Source organism: Scardinius erythrophthalmus (assembly GCF_964197995.2).
Source record: "Scardinius erythrophthalmus genome assembly, chromosome: 13".
Lineage (NCBI taxonomy): Eukaryota > Metazoa > Chordata > Actinopteri > Cypriniformes > Leuciscidae > Scardinius > Scardinius erythrophthalmus.
In genome coordinates, this window is record NC_138233.1 from 33,465,111 (window position 1) to 33,487,744 (window position 22,634).

General features: G+C 42.8%; 1 protein-coding gene across 1 annotated transcript in view; it reads right to left on the reverse strand.

Moving 5' to 3' along the window:
* The window catches only part of msnb (moesin b), a gene marked incomplete at its 5' end in the record, with an annotated part of 47,503 nt that overhangs the window by 23,307 nt on the left and 1,562 nt on the right, over nucleotides 1–22,634 (reverse strand). The window lies entirely within an intron of this gene.

Genomic DNA, 22,634 nt, shown 5'->3' on the forward strand with positions numbered 1-22,634 from the left:
CATACTTCCCGAAGAACTACTATAAATTATCTATTAATTAAGGTTCAAGAAAAATAAATATGAAGTAACTACTAATGAACAGTCATACACAGTAGTCACTACAATGATCCGGGGTTTTTTTTTAGCAGTGGACTGGTGGATGAAGTACACAAATCAAGTACTTGAGAAAGTACAAATACCCCAATAAAATATTACTCCAGTAAAATTATAATTAGGCCTATTCATTTTCAGGCCTATTTCATTTTTCATTACTTTCACCTTAGTAAAAGTACAAAGGTAATTCATTTTAAAGTACTTAAAAAGTAAAAAGCACTGATCAATGTTTTTTTATTTTTTTTCTAGACAGTTTTAGTCTTCCTGGCCTTTTGGCCTTTCACATTGGATCACCGCCACTGTTACAGACAATGGGTCGAATTTTGTTAAAGCTTTTAAGATGTATGCACCCCCTGAGTCTGACTAAGAGGAGGATGAAGAGCAAGGTGTAGTTTTCACAGATGTGGAGTTGCTTGGGACCACAGAAGGACAGTTTTCTCTTCCCCCGCATTTTAGGTGTGCTTCTCATAATCTCAATTTGATCTCGTGCAATGACATCGACAAATGGCTGTCATCCAACAGTGACTCAAAATGTGTTTACAGGAGTGCAATGGCGAAGTGCACTGCTCTTTGGACAAAGGCAAGCCGTTCTACCGTGGCCTCTGAGATTGTCGATGAAATCTGTGGGGAAAAAATTATCGTGCCTACATCAACAAGGTGGAATTCCTACCACGATGCCTTGTCCCATATCAGTGACATCCCGGCCCAAGATTTGAATCTGCTTTGTACTAGACTGGACATCAGAGCCCCAACAGAGCGCAAACATCTATTCCTAAAGGAATACTGCAGTGTTTTGAAACCGCTGACAGTAGCACTGGATATCTTGCAAGGTGAAGATAACTGTTACTATGGTAGTCTTCTACCAACCCTGGAGACTCTGATGTCCAGGACGCTGGCACTCCAAAATGGACAGTTGAGGATGACAGCAGACCTACCGGGTGTAATTGTACAGGTAAGCCAATTCTTAATAGCTAAGCCAATCTGAAATTTAGTAGCCTAGGCATATGCCTATCCATTAACGGGCATTTCTTCATCAATATAATTTTTTTTGATAAATGCATTATGCCTCCTAGCCTACCAAGATGCGATCACCGGTGTTGGGGAGCAGGGAAGCTTTATTGGCCGCCTTGATGTTGCCAAAATGTAAAGTTCGATGGATAGGGGGAGCGGAGAGGAGAGAAGCGGCGCGTGCACTGCTTATTGCGGAGTGTTTCTCTCTACCCCATGATGCTGAGAATAAAAAACAACTTTTTTTCTTTTGATGAGGAGGAGGAAGATACAATGTCCTTTAGCGCAGACTCAGAGGTACTTGAGTACATGAGATCAGGCTCAGAGTTAGAAGTTCTCAACCGTTTCCCCCGAGTGAAATCTGTGTTCATGAAATACAACACTGTCACACCATCCAGTACACCAGTGGAAAGGCTGTTCAGCCTTCCCTGGGAGGTCTTGTGCTTATACCCCCAGAAGAAACAGACTTTCAGATAAACATTTTGAAAGACTGCTCCTGATAAGGTATTTTGTCAAATTTTGTGCTGATGTGGAATAGGTTGCCTGCCACTCATGCTATAGACATAGCTCAAGCCTATGCCTAATATCCTCTTTTCTATCTGCCATGTGAAGAAGGGCCAGCATATTCAGTTAACATAGCCTTTTTAAGGCTAGTCATGCTTTAAGTTGTGCTTGATTTTATTTTGGCTAAAATGTCTTTGCCTCTAAGCTGTATAATGCCATTTTATTTTATTTACACAAGCCATCGACATCAAGCCATTTTTAAGTTACTCTTTTTTCTGTCGGATTTAGATGAGGCATGTTTTATTTGAAGACATATGACCCATTTTGAAGTTTTCATGTTGTTCCTAAGGAGCCTATTGATACCATTTTTTATAATAAAGAGCACAAAAGAAATACCTGTTGTCTCCTCCATAGTAGAACTTTATGTAGGCCTACACATTTAGGAACAGAGATATTGGGTTCTGCCCAAAGTCAAGCAACATAAAAGTAACTTAAAAGCAACGAGTAACGTAAAAATTTACTTTCCATAGGGGGTAACTAAGTAATGGATTACTTTTTATAAGAAATAACGAGTAACGAGCAAACACTACTTTTTAAAAGTAACTTCCCCAACACTGTTGTCTATTCTTGTATCAATAAGTTATATATATAAATACATGATCTAAGTGTTAACAGGTCAGATGTAGGAGTCTGAAGTCTTTAACTGAATCATAAAGTGCAGCTTTTCTCAAAGCAGTGAACACTCTGTCACGAGACTCAGAGGCAGAGACAGTGTGGTTTATTAAAAGGTTTGTGGCATTGACAAATTAGGCAGGTAAGTAGAATGGATACGGAAGAAACAATGAAAACACTTAACTGGACAATAACAGTTCTTTGTTTGGCAGATGAGATGAGCATGCAATGCAACCAGGAGGAATGGAGCAAGCACATTGGTAAGGGAGAGTTTGATAAGGGAGTCTGAACAGTCTTTGCGTGAACAATGACGAGACCAGACAAAGAGTGTGTGTGAGTAGAGTATAAATTCAGTCCAGGATCAATCAGAATGTGCAATCAGAACCTCACTCTTAAGGCGGCACCTGACACCCCAAAGTCCCCAGGGGAAGGCCACAGGGCATGAGGGACAGAGGACTGGGGTGTGACCATGGTGTTGAAAGGCCAAGGTTGAGTAGGGCACCACAGCAGCAGCGGGAGCTGGAAGGCGGGACATGGTAAGGGGACCATGGTAGAGCAGATGCAACCAGAGGAGGAGGAACTAGGACTAATATGGTCTTGACAAAGGAGAGGGATTCTTTGACTGTGATGGCTGAGACAAAGGAAAGAAGGGTGGCCTCTGTGGCCTAAATGAGGGAGCGATACGAGGGAAAGAATTGTGGCCCCCATGGCCAAGATGAACTGCCTCGATGGCCGAAATGAGGAAGTGAGGAGCAGCCTCAGTGACTGAGATGCGTGAAGGCAGAAATGAAAGAGAAGAAGGGTAGCCATCTTGTAGTTGTAGAAGTTGTTGGTAATACTTTAGAATAATGATCCGTCATTAATAAGTAACTATGCAGGAAGTAATGCAGGACTAAGGAGTAGTACTACATTAACACTTCAGCTACTATTAACTCATATAGAAATAAGCTTAACTAAAGGGGGGGTGAAATGCTCATTTTCACTCAATCTCCTGTTAATCTTGAGTACCTATAGAGTAATATTGCATCCTTCATATCTCCAAAAAGTCTTTTGTTTTATTATATTTTTAATTGAAAGATAGGCTGTACCAAGTCTTTCCGGAAAAAAACGAGCGGCTGGGGGCGGGCCGTGTGGGCGAAGCTTAGCTGTGCTTACCCGCCTAGCTAACAACACACAGAGACATTTGTTCAACAGTTTTACTCACCGTTCCAACGCACGACCTTTGTTTATAAAACAATCATCGTCGAAATGCAGGGAACAACAGTCTAACACAACTCCGTTTATGCTCAGGAAAACAAACTCCATCCACGGGTTCCTTAACGCTGGGTTCTTTGGGAATCTGTGCAGGGTTGTCTTGCCCTGGCAACCAAAAACACACTTCTTTGGTGACATTGACTTCCCAAAAGCCGGGCAGGGCGCTTTGATGGCGAACTGCTTTCACTCTCTTGCTCTAGTCTACGAGTGCGCGCGCGCCCGCGATCTTACCGGAGAAGTGCCCTTAGGACCCATATAAGGAAATTCCGCTCTATCTTACGTAAGACAGAGCCATACTCGAAAAAAACTTTCCGAAACTTGTGACAAACCGGAAGGAGAATTTTTGGAACAAAAATACTCCTTCAAACGTACAACTTCGTTTTTGAAACTTTGTCCATGTTTAGCATGGGAATCCAACTCTTTACCAGTGTAAAAAACTCAGTATGCATGAAATAGCATATCACCCCCCCTTTAACTAATCAGTAGTAATTTCAAATTAAGGAGATAGTTCCTTATTAGGTAATCAATAACTGTCACACTCTGTATGGAATAAACGAGAGTAGAATCCAATTGCGAGAAAACAGCAATGTTTATTGAAAACAGGAAAAGCAATGAAGCTGGTCAGTGAAGATCGACAGACAGGAAGAGGCACTGGCAATGCAGGGACGCAATGGGCAGAAATAATCCAGGCAGAATCCAGACAGGATGCGGTAGATCCGGGAAGGCGATCCACATGAGGAAGACCAGTGGAAACAGAAGTGACGGGTGCACAGTGCTCTTAGTGAAGCCTCACAACGATCTGACAAAGACAGGATGGAATCACACACATTAAATAGGGTGCTCAATAAGGATCAGCTGGCACTGATCAGCCGGGATAACGAGACACGCCCAAACACTAATACACACAACACTGACAGACAGCGAGGGCGAGACAGTGAACCCATGAACCGTGACAGTACCCCCCCCCTCCTAGGAGGGTCTCCTGACTTTTGTGGCTTTCTTCTAAGAACATTCCTCTCCGCTCTCTCACAGGCTCTCCTCCATGTGTGACGACACCTCTGGATGAAAGCGTGAGCGGAGGGAACCGCGACTTCGGATTTCAGACTAGGAAAAATAGGTGGCTGGTAACCTAAACTACACTCAAACGGAAAGAGGCCCGTGGACGAAACTGGTAACGAGTTATGAGCGTACTCAACCCAAGAGATTTGTTGGCTCCAGGAGGAAGGATTCTGAGAAACCAGACATCGTAATACTCTTTCTAAATCTTGGTTGGCTCGCTCAGCTTGACCGTTAGTCTGAGGATGAAACCCAGACGACAAACTTACAGTCGCCCCCAATAAACGACAAAACTCTCTCCAAAATTTGGAAATAAACTGGGGTCCCCTGTCGGAAACCACGTCTGTCGGGAGGCCATGAATGCGAAAGACATGATTAACGACAGTAACTGCTGTCTCCTTAGCTGAAGGTAATTTGGGTAAGGGAATAAAATGTGCCGCCTTCGAGAACCGGTCCACTACCGTCAAAATGACAGTATTACCCTGGGAGGGAGGGAGAGCTGTGACGAAATCTAGCGCGATATGGGACCAGGGTCTTGAAGGGACAAACAGCGGTTGGAGCAACCCATCCGGGGGACGATTGGAAGTCTTGCCACGGCCACAAATTGAACAAGCCAAAACAAATTCCCGAATATCACGAGCCATAGAAGGCCACCAGAATCGTTGTTTAACCAAAAATCTGGTTCGACTAACTCCTGGATGACACGCCACATTGGAACCATGACCCCACTGAATAACGTCGGACCGGACTCCCTCCGGCACAGCGCCTGTACAGCCCGACCAGTAGCAGCCATCTGTTCCTCTTGACGATCCATCCGAACGACGTTGTTCGAAAGAAATTCCTGAAGCTCGGCTGCTCTCGCTGGATCCATTTCACGGTCAGATCATTCTGTCACACTCTGTATGGAATAAACGAGAGTAGAATCCAATTGAGAGAAAACAGCAATGTTTATTGAAAACAGGAAAAGCAATGAAGCTGGTCAGTGAAGATCGACAAACAGGAAGAGGCACTGGCAACGCAGGGACGCAATGGGCAGAAATAATCCAGGCAGAATCCAGACAGGATGCGGTAGATCCGGGAAGGCGATCCACACGAGGAAGACCAGTGGAAACAGAAGTGACGGGTGCACAGTGCTCTTAGTGAAGCCTCACAACGATCTGACTAAGACAGGATGGAATCACACACATTAAATAGGGTGCTCAATAAGGATCAGCTGGCGCTGATCAGCCGGGATAACGAGACACGCCCAAACACTAATACACACAACACTGACAGACAGCGAGGGCGAGACAGTGAACCCATGAACTGTGACAATAACTACTTAAAGGTGCAGTGTGTAATTTTTAGCGCCATTTAGGTTGCGAATTGCAACAATCAAAAGTTACGGTGGCCGACAGGAAAAGATGTCGTCGTCTGAGACAGCAGAGAGTAGCCAGTTAAGCAATGAGGTTTCTTTACAAAGATAAATTAAGAAATTATGTTTACTTAATTATTCAGTAAAACGATATGTTATTGCGAATATTAATGTTACTTGTTCATCATTGTGTCAGTGTTTTATTCGCTTGACTTTAGCTAGCTTCTTTGCACAAAGAACAACGAAACGCGTTAGTCTGTTTAGAGCCACTGTAGAAACATGTCGTCTCATTTCAATGTATGGGGACCCGCCGTGTATGTAGATAGAAATGGCTCATTCTAAGGTAATAAAAACATAATGGAAAACATATTTATGTATATGATTTTGCATTTCTGTCAACAGATCCTGCTAAATATAACACAATGCACCTTTAATTAGATAAGTCTCATTAATAACTATTAACTGACAAATTATAAAGAACATTATCGTGTGTCTGAGATGTAATCAGTCATCATTTTTACTCTGAATAAAGTCATAAAATGCATCACTAATTACTCAAGTGTTACTTAGTCACTATTCTTGAAGATTGTCTTTTTTAATCAGAACATGGCCATAAAATGCATCACTAATTACTCAAGTACCTAAGTTCCTTATTAGGTAATCAATACTGTAATTACTCAATGAGATTAGTTTAAAGTGAAAAAAATAATGGTCCAGATCACTAGTAGTTCCTGCATAGTGACTAGGTAACACTTGACTGATTATGTCTCAGACACATTAATGTTGTGATTAGTAATTAATTAGTAATTCTTTATAATTTGTCATGATTACCTATTAGTTCTTAATGATGTTAATCTCATTGAGTAATTATTGATTACCTAATAAGGAACTATCTTAGTCCTAAATTCGATATTAATTACTGATTAGTTAATCTTGTTTCCATATTAGTTAATAGTAGTAGCTTAAGTGTTAATGTAGTGTTACTCATTAGTCCTACATTACTTCCTGCATAGTTACTTATTAATGACGGACCATTATTCTAAAAAGTTACCAAGTTGTTTTAGAAGTATGAACCACCTGTTATCCCAGCTTGGTGCCATGTTCAGCATTCAGAAAGGCCCATTATGAAGTTGACCTCTGGGACTAACTCCCTCCCAGCAGACTGTGAGCGCTTCTCATTCACAATTTTCTCAATGCAAGGACTGCTTCTACACAACAGTTTTATGCCACTGGAAGTGTTTTTGTTCCTGGAATCATGAACTGTGTATTGCACAGTTTCAGCAGTTTTGAATTTCCTACAAGGTCTTCTGAACAGTGGCAAGGCAACTCTTGCCCTGCCAGCGTTTTTATTTTTATTTTTTTAAGTTGCCAGCCAATGCCAGCCAATGCCAGCATTTTCACAAAAATGTCATGGCCCCCAGAATATTTTGTTGCATGAATATCTGAACATGTAATATATAAAAAAAAAGAACAGAACAGGCCTTCTGCCAAAAAAAAAAAAGATTGATGATGATGATCGCATTATTTTACATATGCATCTGCTTACATATGAGATCACTTGTTTCTGCTTCTTCTTTGCCTGTGTTTTGATCGTGAGATACTGTACTCGTTCAGGAGATGCATAATAACGCCCCCTACCTATAACAGTGATAACTCGGTGTGGCAAGCAGGATGAGGCCGAGGGCCATGAGAGAATGATGCGAGGCTGGTGGCGTGATTGATGATGAGCGACACCTATCTCTCACAGAGGAGTGGAAGCATAAAAGGAGGAGCGACAATAGTGAAGGACGAGAGAGGACAGGCCTGGACTTTGTGTTGTGTTTTGTTTCTGTTTTATTAAATGTGGCTGCAGTCGTCCGTGAGGCGCTGCTGCCTTTACTTCTGTTTTGCATTTGTTTGTTTTATTATTAAAGTGTGTTAAACGTTCGCCGGCTCCCGCCTCCTCCTTCCCACAACAACATACTGCGTTACACACAGAAAGCCATAAATTCGTCAATGGCGGGAAAAGAGTTAAAGGTCTATGTAGTAGACATATCTGTTCACTATTCTCCTGTTGTTGCTTCTTACTGGGCTCCCACCATCTGATTTGCACTTTTTTGAAGGGTGTGTGTCCCCAGTGTTGGACTCTCCTCTGGTGTTGGAGGTTCTTTGTCTACCTTCTTTTGATCCGTTGAAGTTTGCAGACCTTAAGTAAAAGCGTTCCTTCTGGCTGATACTTATACAAAAATGATTAATGAGCTTCATATATTGTCCGTGATGTAGTCCAGCAATGATATGGAAGCCAGGCGTTACAAGTGTCAACCTCTGGCCCAACCCAACTATCCAAACATTTATTAATCAGTCCATTTAGCTGTGCAGTCAGTCTCCAGCTCTTGAATCTGATGTTGAAAGATAATTTGATATTTTGTCTTGTTAAAAGCTTGTTATGTTGATGCTATGGCACAGTCCATGATAACCAGTCCATCACAAGGCGAAAACACACACAGGCATACACACATTCACACTCTCACTCACACCTATGGGCAAATTTGTCACTCAAATTCACTTAGATTGCATGTGTGAGAAACCGGAGAACCCAGAGGAAGACCACATGACAAACTGCAGTGGCCTATATTTCCCTCAGCTCAGTTTGTGTCATTGTGCTGTTCTTTCTCAGTTCCACCATGCAACATAATAACAGTCATCCGCTGCTATAGTTGAACTGATTTATTACAACTATATATCATTTTTTCTCTCACCAAACAAACAGGATTAAGGAATGCCTTGACACAAAACATTCTGGGGCAAGGCCTAGACAGGATTTTCTTCTCTAAAGGCATAGATTTGGCAACCTATGCGTGCTAGAGAAATATTAATGTCCTTAACATCTGAACACACATTACCCCTTAGCCTACTTCTTAGGCTCATTGTCTGTTTTATTTAGCTGTCCAGCTATCAAAATCTGCATGGCAAAACTGCACGACCCACTAGACAGAAGCATTTATGTTGTAGTGAAGCTGTAATGTCTTACCAAGGAAGCAGATGATCAAAATGCAGCAGTGCTTTTAATTAGTTTAAACCAAAAAAAGAAGAGGCTTTGTGAAGATGAAGAAGATGACAACAACGGGAATAATCAAATGCAACAGCTAGCATTTCACTATACATAGACAATCACAGCCAAAGAGCAACTCAAACGCAGGGCAACATATTAACAAGGAACTAAACAAGAAACAGTTGAACATAATAAGGAGCCATGGAAACGTATTCAAACACAGGAATAAAACTCAGGAAAAGAAAAGAGAAGCAATGAAATATCTTTCAAACTAAAAGTATTTGCAACAAAGCAGAACATGACAGTAGCAGAAGTGTAATAAGTCAGTCAAGTTTCTTACTTCTCTTAGTGGATCAATTCAAATGCCTATAAAAATACCAGAAAACATTTACTGAGCAATGTTCTATTATTGAATTAAATGTCTCATGATGTGGTCAATGTTTTGATTAAATAAAAGGCAGCAATTGCCCAAAAACATAAATTGACTAGTGACTGAGATTAGATTGTCACTTTCAGAGATTCTCAATTATTATTATTTTTTATTTGCAATACCACACATTGAAAAAAGTAAACAATTATAATAATATAATAATGAACCCAGGGCAGGGTACATTCAATTCTTAAATTTAATAATAATACAGTAGCTGTAATCAAATCAAATGAAATCAATATCAACAAAATAATTAGTTGCACTGCAGAGGTACCACAGAAGCTGCATCTAAAATGGTATTTAGATGTATGTATTTACACAGTTTAATACTGCTTAGAGGTCATAAATGCATTAACATAGCAATTACAATTGCATAATGTTTTGAGATTAATCTTTACATTTTGAATATAGAAATATGAGTAAATTACTAAATTAAATGATATTTAGATTATGAACACAAGTAGGCAAGTCATTACGTTCAAAACATTGATAATGGGTTATTGAATCATTCGCTCAAAGGTTCAGATTCATTCTAAAATGAAACACTCTGAACCACATTTTAAATGCATCCACTCTGTGCTGTCCAGTGCGTCGGACAACTATCAGATTTTGATAGCTCAATAAAACAGATGGTGAGCCTAAAGGCTGATTTATACTTCTGTGTCGGACCTATGCCGGAGACTCTAGGCTGTAGGCTTTGCGTTGGTTTTAATTTATACTTCTGCGTGGTTGTCCGCATTGACGCGTAATTACTCATGCAGAGGGAGCATGTGAAACCCGAGGGAGGGGTTCTAGCAGACCAATCATAGCGCTTCAACATCGGACAGTGATGTAAGCACGTATTAGTACGAAAGAAAGTGGATGTGATTGTCAAGTGATTGACAAGTGAATGCAAGAAAAAAGTAAACCGCACGTTTGAGAGCAACTCTTCCTGTCTATGTGAGCTTTCGTTTGATAGACAAGAAAGACACTACAATGGCAATGCCATACCATAGAGTGCATCAATTTAATCAATTTCATGATTTTGAGCCATCAAAATTAAAGTGTAAATTGTCGTCCTTTCATAATCAGATATTATTTGTGGCGAGGGGGGTGTGCTTCAGCGAGGTCTCCAATGGGAGAGAGATGCAGGAGATGAGCGGTACATAAGTGGGCCAAGTGCAAAATGACATATACCTGTGTCTCGTTTCAGTAATTGGTGCGAAGAGAGCAGATAAAAGCCACCTGGAAACGGGAAGCCGGGAGAGAGAGAAGCTGAGGACTCGTGTAGACACTGAATGCTCGGGAGAGCTGCATGTAGACTGTGTGGACTGTGATTGAGTTTGTGATAGTGCTGTGAGCGCAACTATTGTTTTGAAGTTTGAGAAACCGAAATAAAACCACGAGTCTCAGCAAACTGACCCTGTCGTCTTCGTTCCATATTCTTTGAACATTATTACATTATTATAGGGAATTTCACCATGATGATTTTTCTGGAAAGTACATCACTTGTACTCAAAGATAATATTTTTCTTTGTTAACCCCCTGGGGTCGACGGTATCGCCGGCGATACCAGCTCGCTTTTTTTCAGTTCAGTTCAAAAGAAATTAATTTTGCTCTGTGGACTTTGATATTACAAGCAAGTTTCATACATCAATCGATTCTGTTAAATGTGTATTATTTTTGTGTATACTCACAATAAAAACAAAGTGTTGTGCTTTTTGCCAAATAAAGAAAAATAAACGTGATGCGAGTTCTGCCTTCTCTCTCTCAGTGAAGACCATTCTGAAACGCGTCCGAAAATGAACTGTAACTCAGCGAATACTCAGTCAAACAGACATACAGATACACAGACATGAAGCTTGAATTCTATGCTTTTAAATGAGGTAATTTATATAAAAAACAAATATTCTCATCTTGTGAAATCTGTATTAAAAGAGAGCGATCCCAGTCGAGCTCATTAGAGCTAATTCAAAGGTAAAGTGACTCCGCCCACGGAGAGCGCGTGCTATTCAAACGCAAACTACTGAGGCAAACCAAGCAAACCTGTGAACGCCCCCATCTCAGCTCGAGAAAACAAGTTGATTCAGATCATTGTAGCCTACGTGTTTACACCATCTGGCAGCGCTGTGAGAAATATTAATAATGGAAAATCTACCTCAGAGTGCGGGTATTGCAGGAGAGAGGATCCGAATATGTAGTAAGTTTTTTTTTCCTTCTCAAGTTAATCGCGTTTCTGTGAATGAATGAACGGCAGCCGCAGAGATGCGCGCTGTTTATCAAAGCTCGCAAAAAGACAGTTTAAATTTAAATTGCGTCTCTGTGTGAATGAATGATGATGTTTTAGCAAACTGTATTGCTATACTGAGTTGAGTAAAAATCGACAGAAATAGCCTATGTTGAAATAAAATGTAGGCTATTTGTATAAGCAACGTTTTAAACTGAAAATTAACATTTATATGCCCTAATATTTCATAAAAACAACGTTACAGTCAGGCGTTTCTGTTTGTGTATGAATGTTTCGGTTTTAGCAAACTGTATTGCTACACTCAGTAAATATCGACTAAAATATGTTGAAATAAAATGTATTTGTATAAGCAACGTATTAAACTGCAAATTAACATTTATATTTCTTATAATAAAAATGAAAGACCTATGTTACAGACATATGAAAGACAACATTTCGTTGATTAGTTTTGGATAGATTATACATTTTTACTGTAAAATATCTGCCACCTCAAATAAGCTTTTGTTTGACAATATTTGCTTATGTTAAATATAATATGTTTTGTCAAAAATAAAGTTATCAAATAATCAATCAAATCCTTAACTTTGAAATATGTATGATAAAATGTATACTTTAGTTTTTACAAAGAAAGATTACACTTGAATTGTTGTTGTAATTGTAACCTTTTTAATAAAAAAATATACTTACAAGGTAGATGTAAACAAACAATTAAAAGGTAAATATAATCCTTTTCTTTAAATAACTTTTATTGTGTTTTATTATTGACAAATTTGGGGAGAAGATAAATATTCCAAAACTGAAAATACAGTATGAGAATTAACTGCACAATTACTAGACATGTTTTCCTTGGATATTATAGGCCAAATTGCAAGCACAATATGTGGAAAAATAAAAAAGAATTGAGATGCTTCCAACTGTTGCTCTTGCATTCTTGTGGCTCAGTGACTCACCTGAATGAATGGCTAATTAAGTATGCAGGCCCCATTGTCTCCTAAGGTGTGAACCACTACATATACATGACCGTTGACGCCCACTCCGCATATGGCCTTTCCAAACAGAAAGTGCTTTGCAAAATTCAAATCAATGTATTGTGTTATGTGAATGATAAGGCAGGGTGATTTTCACTTTATTTTGAAGAAAAAACACTAGGCGATGACATCTTTTAGACAAAAGTCTTATTGGCACATATTTAGAATGTGTTTTATGGCCTAATTTCAGAAACTTTAGTTTTTAGTTTTTTCAATAACCATGCATAAACATTATTCTCTCAAAAATGCAGACATGTACATTCTTGTTGCTCACATTTCATGGTAGCCCTGTTTGTGCTAAATAGAGTGTAATTTTTTTTTTGCCATTAACATGTTTATAAGCAACTGAAAAAAGCAAAAATGTCAGGGCATGTCAGAACATCTCAAGGACCCCAAAAACACCTTAGACCCCAGAGGGTTAAAAGTGTTTCCTACACTTCCTACATGTTTCGTTGTTTCTTCTGGATATTGTTCAGTTGGTTAAAGATGCATTGTCTTATTAAACTGTGACACTTCCAGGCCTTCTGCCTTCTGCCCCAAACGAGCCTCCCAATTGCCACCGACCATGGAACTGCACGATAGACCTCCTATCCAGAGAGCCAGTGCCCAGAGGAAAAGTTTATATGGTAGGGTGATGAGTGTAAGATCACCTTCATTGTCTATTCCTGGAACCTGACCGACCATCCTCACCATATCATGCTTGAGATGGCCAAGCTGAGAGAATACCATCTGTACCTCAAGCTGGATAGGGCTCATTCTATTAGACCTCCATCCAGTTCCTTGGTTACCAGCTCACCCCAGAAGTTATCAAGATGGAGGAGGGGAAGGTAGAGGCAGTCAAGCCTCTCCGACAACCATTAACCCTCTGAGGTCTGACCTTATTTCTGGGCCCTGGAGGTGTTCTGACATGCTCTGACATTTCTGGTTATTTCTGTTACTTGTGACATTTTCATGGCTAAAGTCTAATTACACTGTATTCAGCACAAACTCTGCTACAATAATATATCAACAGCATGTATGTAAAAGTTTGTAGTTTTGAGATAATGACATTTATGCGTGGTTTGTGAAAATACAAAAAAAAATTCTCACTGAAATAAGGCCATGAAACCCATACTGATTATTTCTTCACAAGACTTTTGAAAATTGTATGACGTAGCCTAGAATATTTGCTGCAAAACTATGTGAAAATCACCCTGACTGCTCATTCAGAGAAGACAATATATTGATTTAAAATTTTTACGACGTGTTTTGTGTTAGAAAGCCTTATGCGGGAGGTGTGATCACCTCATTAATATGTAAGTTTTTCTCACCTGAGAAAGACAAAGACTCTCCCCAACGGCCCTATTAGGAGCTATCCTAATATAGCTCCTAATAGCCCTGTCATTCTGAGCAACCTTGCACAATACTGTAAATGAGGAGATTTAAAAAAAGAATGGCTTTTAAATTGTTTGGATTTATTTACAACACAACATAACCCAAAGATACACAACAAATGGCAAAAAAAACACTTCAAAGACAGAGACCTTTGTGCCATTCCTAAAAACATTGTACATACCTTTAATTTCCAAGGTGTTTGATTTTCACTTTACCATGTTCATGTACAGAGACTCATGTGAATGTTGAAGTCGGCAGGACTCAGTGGCATCTGGGCCCTGAAAAAAAAGTGAACATACTGATATCAAGAGAAAGGCCTGCACGATTTTGGAAATAAATATTAGATTTTTCTGGTTAAAATTGCTTTTTAAAGTTCACAAAATACACACAAAGACACACACACACACACACACACACACACACAAATGTTTCCAACAATATATAATATAATGAACAACACCAGGTTTGTTGTGCCTTGTAGGCATAGGCTATGCGCAGTGCTGGGTAAAATAATAATAACAATAGATAGCAGTATAAATCTTCCAAAATATTTCAGTAACAACCAAGCTAGAGAAAAATATATTGATTATCATGTTACTTCAAATGTTTCCATTCGTTATGATGATATGAAATGAGATACTGTAATAGTAAAAACATGAAGCCGTTTGGTGCGTTTTGCTTTTCAAATGATACATTCAAACGCGATTGCGCTGCAAAATCTGATATATTCAAACGCGATCGCGCTCAAATATAAAACATTATGGTTACCATACATATCTACGTTTGACCAGATATCCACAAACACAGTAGGCTTAACAGTAAACACGGGTCTAAATATTATAATATTCCCCATATATCTAGCAACAGTTCAACTGCAATGTGACATTTATGCAACAATAACAAACTAATATGTAAAAATGTCTTACCTTAAATCTTTCTTGTCTTTAAATCGCGTTCTTCTTCTTCTGAGGTAGCCTAAATCCAATGTAAGCTCAGGCGCGTCTTTAAAACACAGTAAGGAGTAAGTTACGAAGTCTCTGCTTCTTTGTTTTGAGGTGATGAGGGCGTTCACAAGTCTGCGTTTCTCCGCATGGATCATTTGCATGTCAATCGCTCGTGCGCTCGTAGGCGTGTTCAAATTAAATTTAATGAGGACGCGTTTGAGAAACTGTACAAGCCGCTGCTTTCGTATGGATTACTTAAAAATAGAATATTTGTTTTTTATATTATTTACATACTTTAAAAATAGAGATTCCAAGCGTTGTATAGACATGCGTTTCAAGTCTGTGTGACAAACATTCGCTGAGTTACAGGTCATTTTCTGTCGCGTTTCAGAATGAGTTTCACATTGAGAGAGACGGCAGAACGCGCATCATGTTTATTTTCTTTGTTTTGCGAAAAACACAACATTTTATTTTTATTATGAGTGTACACAAATAAAAGAAGACATTTAACAGTTTTGAATGTTGTACAATACAAGTATGTAAAATCAAAATCAACAGAGTATTTTACACTGATATAAAAAAAAAACGAGCAGATCACGCCGGCGTGATTGTCGACCTCAGGGGGTTAAAGAACTCCAACACTTCCTGGGTTTTATTTCTATTGCTGTTAAATCCATAACCACAGCACCCTTACCGCTCCATTGATGTCACTCCTCAAGTCCATGCCCAAGTCTCTGTCCTGGTCCACAGAAACCACCCACGCATTTAAGCAACTCAAGGAAGCTTTCACGTTGCCCCTTTCCTTGTGCATCCAGATCCTGATAAGCCATTCATTGTGGTAGTTGATGCCTCAAGGACTGCCGTGGGTGCAGTTCTTTCACAGCAGGAGGGGAAACCCTCCTGACATGATCCATGTGCCTTCTTTTCTAACAAACTCACCTTGGCGGAGCAAAACCATGATATTGGCAATAGAGAACTCCTGGCAGTCAAACTGTCTCTCGAAGAATGGCGCCATTGATTGGAGGGAGCACATCATCCATTCCTAATGTTTACACAACCTGGAATACCTTTATGAAAGCAAACATCTCAACTCATGACAAGCAAGATGGGCCCTCTTCTTCATGCAATTCAAGTTCACCATGTCCTATCGTCCAGGAACAAAGAATGTCAAGGCGGATGCCCGTTCCCATCTCTTCGCCCTAGAGGAAAGCCCATATGAACCAGAGAACATTCTACCTCCTGACCTGGTGGTTAGTCCCATTCAAAAAAATGAAGCTTTTACCACTGAGCTTGCTCTGCTGGGCTTCCCTGCAACCGTATGATTCCGATCATTTAATCCACACATTCCTCTTTGGGCAATGGCAACCCAGAGAACAATCAATTCCTCTTGCTCCTCCAATACTTATACTGTTGGCCCCACATAGCAAAAGACATCAGGAGGTTCATTCAGGGATGTCAGGAATGCACCATTGCCAAAACTCCTCACCAGTTACCAACTTCTCATGCTGCCCGTGGTCACACCTAGGAGTCGTCTTCAGGGAGATCCTGGATTCTGGTGGTGCATGGGTCATCTTGAGTACCTAGTCGACTGGGAAGTCTATGGACCTGATGATAGATCATGGCTTGCTCAGGACAACATTCTAGATCTGGCCCTCACTGCCAGCTTCCATTAATAAGTCATCCCCATTGTCGAGCTCCACGGTGGCCACAGCGTTGGGGTCCTCTGTCCTTGGGAGCGGTAATGTTATGGTCAAACCAGGCCATCCCTCTCACCCAAATACTAATCACCTACACACATCACTGCCACAATCAGAGGACTACAAGTGCATACATCACCAGTCAGTTGGCATCTGGCTTCGTCTTGGACAGATACTCACTTACCCCAAAGACATACCTGAGAAATTCTGCTACTTTTTCTCTTGCAATTACTCTAGCGATCTCAAGTGAATCCAACACATTTATCCAACAATCTCTTACATATTTCTCCAACGATTTCCAGCGATGACTCAAATATTGTATTGTATTTCACACAAATAAAAAAATAAAAATCCCATCAAACCTTGAGTTTGTGCAGTTAGTAGAAAGCACCTGCAGTACCTTGGTCAAAGAACGTCTCGGTTACGTATGTAACCCTTGTTCCCTGAAGGAGGGAGCGGAGACATAGTCGACGTGTCGACTTATTGGCATCACACTTAGGGAGCCTATCATCTTCGAGTATTGTTAAAACGAGCCAATGCACATTGGTGTGCGAGAATTGCATCACATGCTCCGCCCTGCAGTGTGGGAATAAATACAGAAGTGGATGCACGCACCAGTTGTTTTTCGCTGAGGAGCCAAGCGGAGCCTGGAGTCAGCGGTGGTCCAGCAATAGTGGGGATGGGACTACGAAGGAGGGAACGAGGGTTACATATGTAACCGAGACGTTTCTTATCAGTTCGGTCATGTTCTATGTAGTCGACGTGTCAACTGATTGGGATCCTCTGTTAAAACACCACTAGAGCTGCCACCTTCCAGTGCCTAGACAAAAGCCTTCTGATCCCCCCGCATTATTGAGGCGGAGATAGGCCAGGAAAGTCACTGCTGTCCCACAAGACCACTGGGAAAGTGTTCCCCTTTTGTTGGAAGGAATACGCTGCGGAAGCCACATCCTGCCCATAGGGAGCTAACATGTGGGGGTTACACATATGGACTGGGCGATTACCAGGCAATACAACATATGGAATGTCACTGAGGTGGCTCCAGCCTATAACAGGGGGGAAACTCAACCGAACAGGGACAGCAGAGCAGGCTTTGCCAAGGGAAAGAAATGTGCTCACCGCAGGGATACACATATGGGATCGCCGTAGGGATCACAACATATGGACCCAGCCTAGCACATACTCCACCAGTGCATATGAGTGTTAGGCCTGACATCGGACGCTCCACCACGTCCGTTGCCGAAGGGTGTGGAGGAACTCAACAGGGTTCGGCTAAAGAGGAACTCTACTGGAGCAAGAATGGCGCACGTATCCAGTCCATAGGAGGGGAATGGTGCAGCAAGCTGACACTTCGAACCGGGCTTACAGTGAAACTGGCTTCATGTGAAGGGAGCCCACGGGAAGTAACCGGCTCGACACATAAGTTAATTTCTAACGGATGTGTTGGTGTCGACCAGCCCGCAGCTCAAAAAACATCTGAGGTATCCTGTGTCAACGCCCAGGAAGGAGCTACACTCTCTCTTTGGAGAGGCTCACCACCCAGGGGGCACGGTGCACCTTGAAATATTCACACCAAGATGATGGCAACCACTATCCAGTGGGCCAACCCCTGCTTGGAAACAGCCTTCCCTTCTGCTGGTCTCTGTAACAGACAAGAGCTGGTCTGAGGTCCTGAGGCTTTGCATTCTGTCCAGTTATAACCGCAAGGAGCGGAAGGGACAGAGAAAATCCAGAGCTGGGTCTGCCTCCTCCGGGGCAGCGCTTAAAGGCTCAAAACCTGGTCCCGTTTTAAGGGAGAGGTAGGAACCTTGGGCATATATCTCAGGAAACCGTGAGAGTTGGCCGGCCCAAATTCCAGGCACGATTCGTCGACCGAAAATGCGTGCAGGTTCCCTACCTTCTTGATAGAGGCAAGCAAGCAGGAGAACTGTTTCTTTAAAAACAGGATTTTTAACTCAGCTGCCTGCAGTGGCTCAAGGGGAGGTTTCTGCAGTGCAGTGGCACCAGAGATAACTCCCAAGAAGGTATAGAGAGGGCGCAAGGTGGATTCATTCCTCCTTGCTCCCCTCAGGAACCTGGCGATCAAGTCGTGCTTCCCCACGGATTTGCCACTGCAACATGAATATGCGTTAATATAAAGGCAACATAAATTCTGAGGGCAGAGGAAGACAGCCCTCACTCCGTCCCATCTTGCAGGAAAGAGAGCACGGAAGTGATTGAACACCTTCGGGGGTCAAGTCAAGTCAAGTCAAGTTTATTTATATAGCGCTTTTCACAATACAGATTGTATCAAAGCAGCTTCACAGTATTAAATTAAAATAATACATCAATGTTTGTTTCTAGTGGAAAACGTCCACATTTGGTAATGCTGATCAATAGTATTGTTGATTGATTAATTAAATTAAATATCCCCAAATATCCCCAACTGAGCAAGCCAAAGGCAACAGTGGCAAGGAACCGAAAAAACTCCACCAGGTGACCTAATGGAGAAAAAAAAAAAAAATTGTGAGAACCCAGGCTCAGTCGGGGGCCAGTTCTCCTCTGGCGTTTATGAACTAGAGGTCGGATTTAACTGTAAGATTAAAAGTATTATATGAATGCCTGGCTGAAGAGATGCGTCTTTAATCTAGTTTTAAACTGGGAGACCAAGTCTGAGCAACGAACAGTATCAGGAAGACTATTCCAGAGTTTTGGAGCTAAATGTGAAAATGCTCTCCCTCCTTTGGTGGACCTAGATATCCTAGGTATGACCAAAAGCTTCGAATTTAGTGATCTTAAAGAGCGCGATGGATTATAGGGCGATAGAAGATCCGTTAAATAGACTGGAGCTAAGCCGTTTAGGGCTTTATAAGTCAGTAGCAATACCTTGTAATTAATACGGAACTTTATAGGTAACCAATGTAGTGATGATAAAATTGGTGTTATATGATCATATTTTCTTGATCTAGTAAGAACTCTAGCGGCGGCATTTTGGACTAACTGTAGCTTGTTTATTAAGGATGCAGGACAACCGGCTAATAAAGCATTACAGTAATCTAGTCTCGAGGTCATGAATGCATGAACTAACTTTTCTGCATCAGAAACTGATAGCATGTTACGTAGCTTAGCAATGTTTCTAAGGTGGAAAAAGGCTGTTCTTGTAACATATGAAATATGATTTTCAAAAGACAGGTTGCAGTCTAGTATAACACCCAGGTCTTTTACTGTAGAGGATAAAGTAACAGGACATCCTACTATGTTAAAGTTGTAGTGTAGGGGGTCCTCTCGGTGAGGAGAACACCACTCAACGAACAGGTTCCACTTCAGGGCGTAAGCATGCCTCATCTTTAGAGGGTGCTCTGGCAGAAGTGAAGGTGTCTGCTTTGGGACCAGACATGGAGTTTCCAGAGGTCTGGACGCGGGTGCCAACGTTGCCCTGTCCCTGAGATGTCTCAGAAGAATGGGTCAGGAAGGGGCTGTCGAGAGGAGCATAAGTTCGGGGGAACTAGTTCCGGTTGGGCCATTAAGGGGCAACTAGGAAGACCTGCTTCTTCTCCTACCTGACTTAGCACAGTGCTGTGCAAGAAGGCTCACTGGGGAAAAGCAACTTTGCGTAGGCCCCGGGGCCAGCTGTGTGCCTGTGTCTCCATTGCCGAGGGTTTTTCGCTCGATCAGGGAGAAGAGCAACTGGCAAAAAGGGACAAGTCCGGAGAGGCAAACAGATGTAACTGTGCAGCCCCGAAGTGGTCCTTGACCAGCTGGTCCGCCTGGGGATGGAGTATCATTCTTCCTGGCCACAGGCTGTCGTGAGGCCTCGTCGGCGGCACGATTAAGAAGGCCGGAAAATACGTGGAATTTAGTGAGCTCAGAAGTTCCTGACTCCAAGGAGGAGGTGGCGGGCGAGTTCCAACATGCGAGTGAAGCATAGCGCAACGGTCGCAGTGTTGTTTGTACAGACCAGTACAGGCTTGCTAAGCAGTGGCGTCTCAAAGCAAGGTGTACTGCTAGCAACTCTAGGCAATTGATGCCAATGTAGTTGGAGGCCTCCCCAGACCCCCGCTACTGCATGCCCATTGTACGTGGCCCCTCAGCCGGTGTTGGTGGACACTTGTTCTAGGGGCGGCTGGCCCAGAGAAACAAAAGGTATGATCACTCGAAGGGTAGGATTTTGTACTGAACCTTTGACTCCTTGAACGCAAGAACACAGGCATTTTGGCCTGCGTTGTGGAAGGATAGAGATCTGAAGTACGTGTCCTTCAGAGGTCGAACGCTGCAGACCAATCTCGGGGATAGAGCATTCGAAAATGCGTTCAATCGAAGCCGGTCTTCATATCGGCTGGAGGGACCGTCTCAATCGCATCCTTCGCCAGTAGGACTGCGATGACCACGTGCATGACAAGCGCACATTCGCTCAACACCGAAGTGTAACGAATAACGCTGAACTTGGGCGGACGCCAGACGAACTGAATTGTATAGCCGAGTCTGTTGGTACGAAGGTGCCAGCTGGACAGGTTGGGAGCACTTTCTAGGCTTCTATGAACCGGCCCAGGGGGACCAGAAGTAGCAGGAACCCGGCTCGGAAGGCCTTAAGGCGGCCCAAAGCAGGTCCTCGAACCACACCCAGCTGCCAGCTGGCGATACAAGAGGTGGTTGAAGGGTGCAAGGCTTAACAGGGTCGCACACCACCAGTCTGGCCCTCTTGGGACCCAGGAACAGAGGAAATTGCTCTTTCTTTGAAAATGTGGGTCCTTCCTTCCTCCATCCCTGAGTGGCCCTCTCAGGAACGCTTACACTGATGCGCCTGGAGCAGGCTGGGCACCCCGTCTGTGGCCGGCTCCATGCTGAGGCCTGGGTGGAGGCTACTGCGGTGGCCCAGCAGGAGCAGAGGCAGCGGCAGACGGACACCCACAGCCTTTGTAAGCCTTGCCCGTAAGGACGGATGAGAACTTCAGAGGGGAGACGAGGATCCCCCTTCCATGAGGTACCGGTCGCCGGACACAGTTGCATCGTGACAGACCGCTCAACTGGAGGGATAGCCTCGTAACTCTTCACCGCTCCTCCATCAAGGGTAGTGAGGGGGGAGGAAATACTTAAGCGGTTTCTGGCAGAGAAAGGTGCCGTCCACGACCTAGTAAGCTCCTCATGCACTTCAGGGAAGAAAGGTACTGGGGCGGCGGGCTGAGAACCGGCCCGGCCCGCCCCGAGAAACCAATCATCCAACTGAAATGGTTCGGGACACAGTGGAGGATTCCATACGAGCTCTACCACCTCAGCGGCCCTTTTCAGCATAGCTGCCATCTCTGGATCTGGCTCGGGCAACGCTGGTCTCCCAGAGGGATGTAGCGGAGCCGAGTCGTCATCTCCAGAGCCCAGCTCACCCTCCGATGCTGTGATGGACATCCTGTCCTCTGGAGGGGCCCCGAACGAAACGGCTGGTCGGGCCACTACAGAGGGACCAGTGCGCTCATCGGGGAGCTCCACCGGCTGCAGTGCGAAGGAGGAGTGAGGGACCCACGGGGCTTTGCTGGGGCGGGGAACCCCTCACTGTGATCCTCAGATCACCCAACTCACGCGGCACTCCAGCCATCTTCTCGAAAGTTGGCCCAGAAGAAACACTAGAGCGGGGCATAGGAATGGGGACTCCACCTTCGCGGATGAAGGCGAGTCTTAATCTCAGCACCGCGATGGTCATCTTCCCGAAGTGAGAACATGACTCATCCACAAAAGCTGCTTCAGCGTGCTTTAAGCCCAAACACGTGATACAACTATTGTGACCGTCAGAGGGGGGACAGAGCCATACCGCACCCAGAAATGCACGGATGGAATGGCATCTTGAAAAAGACGCAAACACACCCGTGTTGCTCTTTCAGAAAATTGGACCCGTCACCATCCCTAATGCCAAGTTCACACTACAGGATTTTAAGCCAGATTTAAGCCCGATTTGCAAATCGTTGAGCTCGCCGACAGGTCGGGGTGTTATCGC